Source organism: Pteropus vampyrus, unplaced genomic scaffold (assembly GCF_000151845.1).
Source record: "Pteropus vampyrus isolate Shadow unplaced genomic scaffold, Pvam_2.0 Scaffold26, whole genome shotgun sequence".
Classification (NCBI taxonomy): domain Eukaryota; kingdom Metazoa; phylum Chordata; class Mammalia; order Chiroptera; family Pteropodidae; genus Pteropus; species Pteropus vampyrus.
In genome coordinates, this window is record NW_011888807.1 from 13,259,829 (window position 1) to 13,268,884 (window position 9,056).

At 33.4% G+C, this 9,056-nt stretch overlaps 1 pseudogene; it reads right to left on the reverse strand.

The window, feature by feature from the left end:
* Positions 1-6,106: 6,106 nt before the first annotated feature.
* Positions 6,107-6,299, reverse strand: LOC105289677 (annotated as a pseudogene).
* Positions 6,300-9,056: the final 2,757 nt, after the last annotated feature.

The following is a 9,056-nucleotide window of genomic DNA, read 5'->3' on the forward strand; positions in this document are numbered from 1 at the left end:
AAAAGGGTTGCTAGAATGGGGAGTTAACATCAAATTATGGGATAACGCCAGGAGAAAAAGTGAGCTTTCTCATACTATATATTTCAATGTTCTCTCTCCTTCTCTACTGTGTTATGGTCATCAATGTTTCATAGCCTGAGTGGTTTTCCAATACTAATTCAGGAAGAATGTAAACTACTGATTACAATCTGTATAAAAATAAAGGACCATGTCTCACCCAGCTTTGAAGATAGCATTACTCAACACCTTGATGAGGCATTAAATGCACACATGCTTTTATAAAGCTTTATTGTAATCCAGTCTTGTGTCTACACATCTGAGAACCTGTTTGAATACAATTCAAACCACAGGACACTAAGAGAAGTTGTAGTCACTGCCTGCGTAATTGTTTTATCAGTGGCTATGACATGTTGCGTTTTCTGACCTCTCAAATTAGCTTCTTTCCGGGACTCAGGAAGTTTATGTCTGTAGCTATAAGATTTCACCCATAGTTGGTAACACAGGTTTACTACCAAAATGTAGGATTCTGTTTATCTGAGCATAATACAGGTATAGATGGGATAAATCATGATTCAGTCATTCTTTAGTTAAGTATTTCAAAATTACTGAAAGATAAATTTTAATATATATTTAATTTATCTAGAGACAAAGGTTGTAAATAAAGATAAAGCATATAATTTGATCTGACAAAAGCCTAATAGTATATATTTCTCATATTATATCTCAGTTTCAGTTTCTGTCATTTTGGTTTCCTTTTTTCTTTTTCCTTTTTTTTTCCTTTCATCAAATAAAGAGGTGTCTCATTAAATTTACAGAAGCCATATTGAGCACTTTCTATAGTTAGCTAGTCCTCAACACTAAGATTTCAATTTCCTGGGTGCAGATGGAATATGTAGACATTGGTAAGATTTATTATGCAGTGGGAACAACAGAAACAAGAAATGAATGTCATGTCTTCCTTTCTAGTCAAGTGAACTTAAGAAAGTGCAAGTGTCTTTTCTGTAAATTGAGGACAATAACTTTCCCTTAGAAATGTTGTTAAGATTAAAATTATATTATGCATATAAATCCTTTTATGTAATTGGTGATAGAGAAATACTCAATCTCTACTTACCTCACTTTTCCATTCTCTTAAGAATTTAAAAATATTAGCTCATGGATTCCTTTTCTATCCAACAATGAAAAACTAAGACATTTTTTTTAAAACTGTTTCAATGTATCCTTCCTTATATACAAGGAAAACATAGGTAATAGCCAAGCCTTTGTTGATATAAAGCATACCAGTAATTAGGGCTTTCTAATTACTCCATGTGTTTCCATATCTCAAAATATATTTTTCTTTTAACAGGTTCCCTCTGGAGAAAACACCTTAAGGCTAAGAAATTAACCCAATAATGTAAATTCTAGACAATTGCCTCTTCAACTCTTTCTGTTGGGGGCAATATAAATACGATGTTGTCCCAGTATCATTGAGGGAGACCTCGGTTCTTTTTACCGATGCAGTAAAGAATGCAGTAAAGATCTGTAGATCATCAAAGATTAGGAAAAGTAAGATTTATTGAAGTACATTTCAAGAGAGAAATGGACTACACTAGAGAGGGCTATAGCCTCATAGAGGTGGGGAGGTCTGTCTTATATCTGGGCCATGATGGGAGGTTATAAGAGTGTACTAACTAGCTGATTGGTACATGAGGTCATTTTGATTGATGGTGGCTGCAATATAATCTATTGTCAACTATGCATGTTCTTACCCACAATTCAGTTTGTTTTTATCTAATTCATGAACTTCCAGGCATACGTATGATATTATAATGATGATATAATGAGGCTGAGGTGAAAGAGATCAGAGTACTCCTTACTGTACGAGCATTTGTGGCTGGCCTAAACTGTTTTGTTCTATTTATTTATTTATTTGTGTGTTTGTTTGTTTATTTATCTATTTATCTATCTATTTATTTATTTATTTATTTATACTCCAGGATGTAGGGATATTGTTAACTGGAAAAAAAAAAAAAATCTAGGAGGTCCTAGGGGCCTGCCTTTTGGTTGGGCCATCATTCTTGTCATTCTTATGGTCATAGAGCTAAACCTTTGCTCGCATCACTTAGGGCTACCTAACTACCTAACATAGCTAGATTATGGAGAGAATAAATCATACCATGTATTTTTGTATTCGCTCAGACTTGAGCATTAACCACTCAGAAGAGCATCCAGAAGGTTCTCCTTAAAGTAAGTGATGAATGAGAAGGTGATAAATGTTTACTAAGTTCAGTAAAAAGGCAAGTATTTAAAAATATGAATTATTCCAGGGAGATATATAGATTCAACAAACTGTCAGAGAGGAAAAGTGTTTTTCCTTCATTCTCTTAGGGTCTCTGTCAGAGTCTGCAAATTAAACTAACAAAGATATTAACAGAAGTAGGTCATGTAAATTTTATTGAATTTTTACATGTAGATGAGTTTTTTCACAGGAGAATAAAGACCCCAAAGAGCAAAAAGCTTTTCTACCTTTTAGACACAGAAACAATATATTTGTGAAGAATTGATGAGTAAGAAGGGTTTGGGTTAAGATTAGTAAACGGTGAAGAAGTAACTAGGAAGTTAAGTGTTAATTTAACAAGTTCATCTATAGGGCTTTTTTTTCGACCCTCAATTTCCAGTCTCAGGTAATAGTCTTGGTGCAGGAAGGGTAAGTTTCACATGGAGTTTTATGATCTATTTCAGGAAAGATGGTGGGGTTTGAGGCAAGATCAGTACAACCTTCCTGCTTTTGCTATTTTCTCAAACTCCTTCAGCTTAAGATATTTAATATATTTTGAGACATGTCTTCAGTCCCATCAAATATTTTAACAAGATCCAAGATACATTTTGCAAAGAATTAGTTTATTTTTGTGTGTATTTTATCTTAAGAAAAAATACTTTATAATTTTTATTTGGGCAGTACTCTAGTTTTCTGTTTCTCTCTTGAGGAATGTCTGTCTCCTGCTAAAAACCAGTTGTTTCTCTCTGTTTATCCTACACTTTCCTGATCTTTCCTGAATGGCAGTAACAGGAAAGGTTGCCTTGCATTCTAACTTTCATTTATGTTTAGCAGTTTCTTGGTTGTGTTGGATCTAAGCAGCTTTGCCCATGTTAGTAATAGTTACTTGACTTGATGAAATTGCCCATATCTCACTTTCGAATATCCTTCTCTTGAGGGGAGAGGAGTTTATTATTCACATAACTTATACTTTGTTCTAATAGCCAACAAATACAGTGATAAATATATGTTCCCCTAAAAACATTTATGAGAAAACTTAAAAAATCTGTGAGGTAATATTTTTATTTATTTATGAAAAATGTCTGTTATCATTTGACAAGTTTTAAAATCATCTAGGCTCAAAATAGGTAAATGGATTAAAATAAAATCTGCAAATCAGCACATGATACCATTTTTGGAGTGTGTCTCCATACTGCCTCAATTTCCAGTTCTGTTTTTGATTCAGATCAGGCTGGAAAAATATACCTGAGAGGGAAGGTAGAGAAACATTTTGTTTCTCCTGCTTCATTGTTTTAACCATCTAACTTGTGACCCTCAAAGTTATTGGCACTATACCGAAGTTCAAAGTACAACATAAAATCTTGAGTGACCATTCATATAAAGCCTATTGAAACAGCACTTATCATCTTAAAAATAAGATTGCTATTGTGGGAAATACACTGAGGAGGAAGAAATTCTGTCAATAGTTAACATCCACAGGATAATTTTTAACATTTAGAAAAAAGATTGAGAATTTCCTCATTACTATCATGGAACAATTAGAGTCCAGAACAGAACGACAGAAGCCAATTACAGATACAAAATAACTGGGGAATGATGTTAATTTTGGAATATAATAACTAGCATCAACAAAATAGCCAACTAAAGAAAGACTTTATAGGAATAAACACTTGTACTTAAACTAATCAGGGAGCCTAATGTATATACTCAGGACTTAATTATTAAATGTTTAGTATGTGATAGCATATGATAGGGTTTGAGACATGTGACCTTAAAATATGGCACATTGTCATACTGAATATTTAAAGTTGAAGGAAATTGTGAAATTACATGTACAGGAAGGATTTTCTGACTTTTTCTTGAAACAGATCATGAGACATGCATGTGAGAGGGCTCTTCCTATACTTGGGGAAAGAAACATCCTTATCTCTGAAGACTAAGAGACACCGAAAAGAATCTGAATGAATAGGCCTTGCTAAGTTTACCCTATTTTAACATACTTACCTCATACCATTTGTCCTATCATGTCTTTCACAACTTTCAATTGTATATTAAATCTTGCATAAAAATATTCAGGTTTAACCACTTCTTTGGGTCTTCATTATGAAGATTCCTTTGTCACATAAAACTTCTACTAAATGAATTTGTATACTTTTTGTTGTTGTTGTTGCTAATCTGTCTTTTGTTACAAGGGTATGAGACAAGAATTTAAAAAGATAGAGGGAAATATATTTTTTCCTTTCTAACATATAAATAACTTTCATGGGCAGTCTCATTTAATCTACTCAGAACCACCATATGAGGTAATCATTCTCATTTACCAATGAGGAAACAGTTTGGAAATCTCTGCAATGTGCCCATGGGCTCTTAGCCCTCAGAAGCTAATCTGGCATTTGAACTCAAGTGTGAATGGACTAGAGTCCTCACTCTTAATAGCCTATTTCATATCCTGAAATTGTCCTTTACCAAATTTGGGAAGTAAGATGTTTCTTAATTTTGTTGGGCCTCAATTTCTCATTTGTAATATAGGCGTAATGGACTTTCCTTATTGTTTTAAAATCAAGTGAATGAGAATGTAAAATGGTGTTGCTGCTAAAGAAAATTGTATAGTGTTTCCTCAAAACAATTCAAAATAGAATTACAGTATGATTCAACAATTACATTTCTATACTCAAAGGAATTGAGAATAGGGTCTTAAAGAGATATCTGTACACTCATGTTCATAGTGTAGGAGAGGAAAAATAAATTCTTAAACGTTTGTTGAAAGTGTATACATGAAAAGCCAATATGCTGTTAGTAAGTAAAACTCTTTTAACAAATTAGATACAAGGTATCTGAAAGAATAAAATGACTTTACGTATACTGTGACTTTAAATTATATATATTCCTATTCTATACCACGGTGATATAGAGAACTAATCCCTGAGAACATAAAAGATAAAGTGATTTCTATACTTACATATTTTTTCCTAATACGGTACTGTCACAGCCAAAATTGCTTAAAAATGTCCTCATGCAATTAAAAAAAAAAAAGTTTTATTCAAACATATTAATTACATTGTGAAGATATAATGTTGTAAGAAAGAAGTCCAGAATGATTGTTCTTTTTTTCAGTTTCAGAAAGTTTATTAGAAATAGAATAATATTCCACAGATAGAGTGAGTCTCCTCTCAGAGACAGAGAGTGAGGAGGACACTGAGAGAGACAGTGAAAGACAGAGTAAAGAAACTGAGAGAGACCCAGAGAGACAGAGACAATAGAGATGAGGACAGTGAGAGAGACAGAGTAAAGGCACTGAGAGGTACAGAGATTATTCAGGAAATTCGGTTTCTCTGTCATTTTTTAGGTCCCATTCCCTTTGTTATGGACATACAGTGAGGAAGAGGAAGAGAACAATGCACAAAAAAAGTAAGAATATGTAGATTGAAAGGCATGCTGACAATTCCCAGCCTTTAATCCATAGGTTCCCCATGGTTTTAGCCATAAGCAATGATTCTTGGTTCCTGTTTCCCCTTCACAGGTGTGTGGAATGGGTTGCTAGCAGTAAAAATCTTTCTTTATTCTGAAGGTGTCCTCCTGGCCTGGTTGCAGGACTGATCAGTACATTGAAGTCTCTGAATGTGGTTTGATTAACATTTTAATTCTCTTGCTTCTTCCCTACATTAATGTCAACTTGTTTTTTCTTTTTTTAATGCCTCACATGTTTATTACTGAACCAACCTACTAGTGTAAATGCATATTACACAAAAAAGAAAATAATTTTTTCGATAATTTTCAATAAAACACGCTCAACTCTCCAGATAGTAGTGATCTTCTCAGTACTTTGGTAAGATCCAAGCAGCCTGCATACAGCAGAAATATGTGTGCCATCTTATGTGTGATTTCTTATAGATACAGCTTAGTTCTTCTCCAATGTCTCCTCTTAGAGTTGTACTTGATTTTATTGCCAGTTTTCATCCAATTCATTGAGAAATGGCCAATTCTGCTTTTGTTTCTTGGCCAGGAACCACTTGATCCTGAAAGTCTCATGAGAAGACATGGCAAGTAAGATTCAACCGCACATACCACAATGATGGAGAAAGAACAACTATTTTTTTTTTTTTTTTAATGTTCATTACTCTAATATAAACATAAATATGTGCAAGCATACCCAGGACTTTTTTATAAAGAATTTCACCTAGTCTTTTTGTTTGTTTTTCTTGAATTCTTCAACTCTGAGAAATAATCGTACACGTTTTTAATATCTAGAAACTGTATTATATAATGCTGAGTTAGGAATTTAGATGAATGTGAATGTGGACATATTTAAAAAACAGCATATCACTGTATAAATGAGCTTTCTTTCTATTTCAGCAGCCTGTACTATCTCTACTCTTCTATGTACATTTTTATCATAAAAATAAGGCTATTTGTTTGTATTGCTCTATAAATAAATGTTGCATATTTTAAATAAAATTGGTTTTGTATTTTCTTGTGTTTATTGATATTAGAGTTCAGGAGAGTAAATATGTTAGCTAAATAGACTAGATATTTATTCAATGAGCTAAAGATGGGAGAAAATGAATATGTGTGAAGATTCAGTAATAAAATATGTTTTTCATGGTAAAAATTGATCTTATACATCGTGGAAAAAGTAAAACTTGATATGACTAAGAACTGAGGATGTAGAAAGACAGAATTTCCTGGAAACATAAAAATTTATCATGAAACTTTGTCAGGGCACCAAACAATTTTACTCAAAGTAAAAGAGGAACAAAATACATATAGAGAAAATTATAGGGAATAAAATACTTTTTATAGAGGTAGAGACGTGATCTAAGTATCACTGGCTTATTGTGTGTGTGTGTGTGTGTGTGTGTGTGTGTGTGTGTGTGTGTGTGTGTTTATGCTATTAATATGGCTTTCTGTGTAAAAGAAGAGAGTATAATTGTCACCGCTGGAGTGATATGAAATCCCGAGTCACCCTAGCAGTGTGGGAGAGTAGGAGGAGGTGGACAGTGGTGTTGTGTGTTGTTTCTCGGTTTTTCCCCATCAATGCAGCAAAGAATTACAGTTAGAGAGATTTAGAAAAAGTATTTATTGAAAGTACATTTTAGAAGGAGACGAGTCACACTAGGGAAGGCTGCAGCCCTGTGGAATTTAGGAGGTGAAGAGATAGGATAGTAAGCCCCAAAGGGAGGGGCAGGTTTCCAGCTAGGAACTCTGGAACAATGCAGAAATGGGAAGGTCTGTTTATATTTGGGCCGTAATGGGAGGTCCTTGACAATTTATATATGAGGTCACCTTGACTGACAGTTGGCTGCTCATAATGCTTTGCCTCCTGCACATGTGCTTACCCAGAATTCAGTCTGTTATAATTAGATTCATGAACTTCTAAGTATAGTCATGACATTATAATGATGGTATAATGAGGCTGAAGTTATGAGCAGTACTTTCTGCGTATGCGTTTGCAGCTGGTTTAGCTAGCAGTTTTTATCGCCTTTCTGCTCTAGGATTTTGGGTAATTTATAGCCCTAAAAAGGAAGTATTTCTGGGAGATGCTTAAGGAAGTTCTTCAAGGGAAGTTTTTATGGTTACAGAGCTGGGCCTTGCTCCTGTTGCTCATGCCTGACTAACTACATAACATAATGAACCTCTCTATACCTAGATTAACAATGATTCACATTTTGTTTTATTTCATTCTAGTATCTTTTAACTGAAATGTTTAAAAACATCATAACATGTTATTTCATCAACAAATATTTTAGTATATATGTCTAAAAACATAAGGATATTTATTTTATAATGACAATATTAACTCTGTATTTAAATGTCTTTAATAGTCACACAAGTATCTTGATTTGTTGATTTGTTCAAATGGGATTGGTTTCTGTTGGATTTTTTTTTTTTTTTTTTTGTCTCCTCTATGCAACAAGCATAATTCATGACCTTTCACTTTTAGCCCTCCCCTTTCTCCTGGGCAAGGCCAGGAGCATAGGGCAGAGGCACCTACATGGAGAATCTCAAGTGTACTCTAGTGGCGTTTACTCTGCCCACTGACATTCTCCTCACTAGTCCCTATTCTTTGAGAGTTTTATTAAATTTGAGAGACAGGAAAAGTATTCATTCGTTTGTTTTAAAGTAAATTTTATGCCAACTGATAGCCAACTACAAATTTTGATTGGTAGACTTTTGTACTTTAAAACACTCTTAGTCTCAAAACAAATCCCCTTTGCTAAATTCCAAACTCGCTCTTGAAATAAAAGGTGAATATTAAACAATTTTGTGTTTCACCTTGTATTTCTGCAATAACCTGTCTGAAGCTAGTTAGTTCAGAATGTCAGAGCTACTTTAGCTACAGAAACAAATAGTACAAGACCCCTTCTAGTTTGCTTTAATCTCTCATTTTTGTATTTGAAATAATCTAGACAAGAAAAGAGAACTACTGAAGAACTGGATATTGGCTTTGGAATTTTAGAGGCAGAGAAAATTTCTTTTTTTAAAATTTAAAAAGTAATAAATTTGTTTTCTTTTTGTAATATTAGTAAAATCTAACCCTCAAATACTGGTAATAAACAGAATTGATTACAAATGGACAATTTCTTTTGATAGACATACTATGTCACATGAGCATTTGTTAATTTATCTGCAATGTAAACCACATTAGTTGATTTATGGTTATTTAAAAGAAAGGTCAGTTAATGAGTGGGAATGAGGAGTGTAATTAAGAAGTCTTTACTGTTTCTTTTCAAGCTGAGAATAGTTCTGAATGTTGATGAGAAGACATCTATTAAAATGACATCTATCGAAGTTAGGT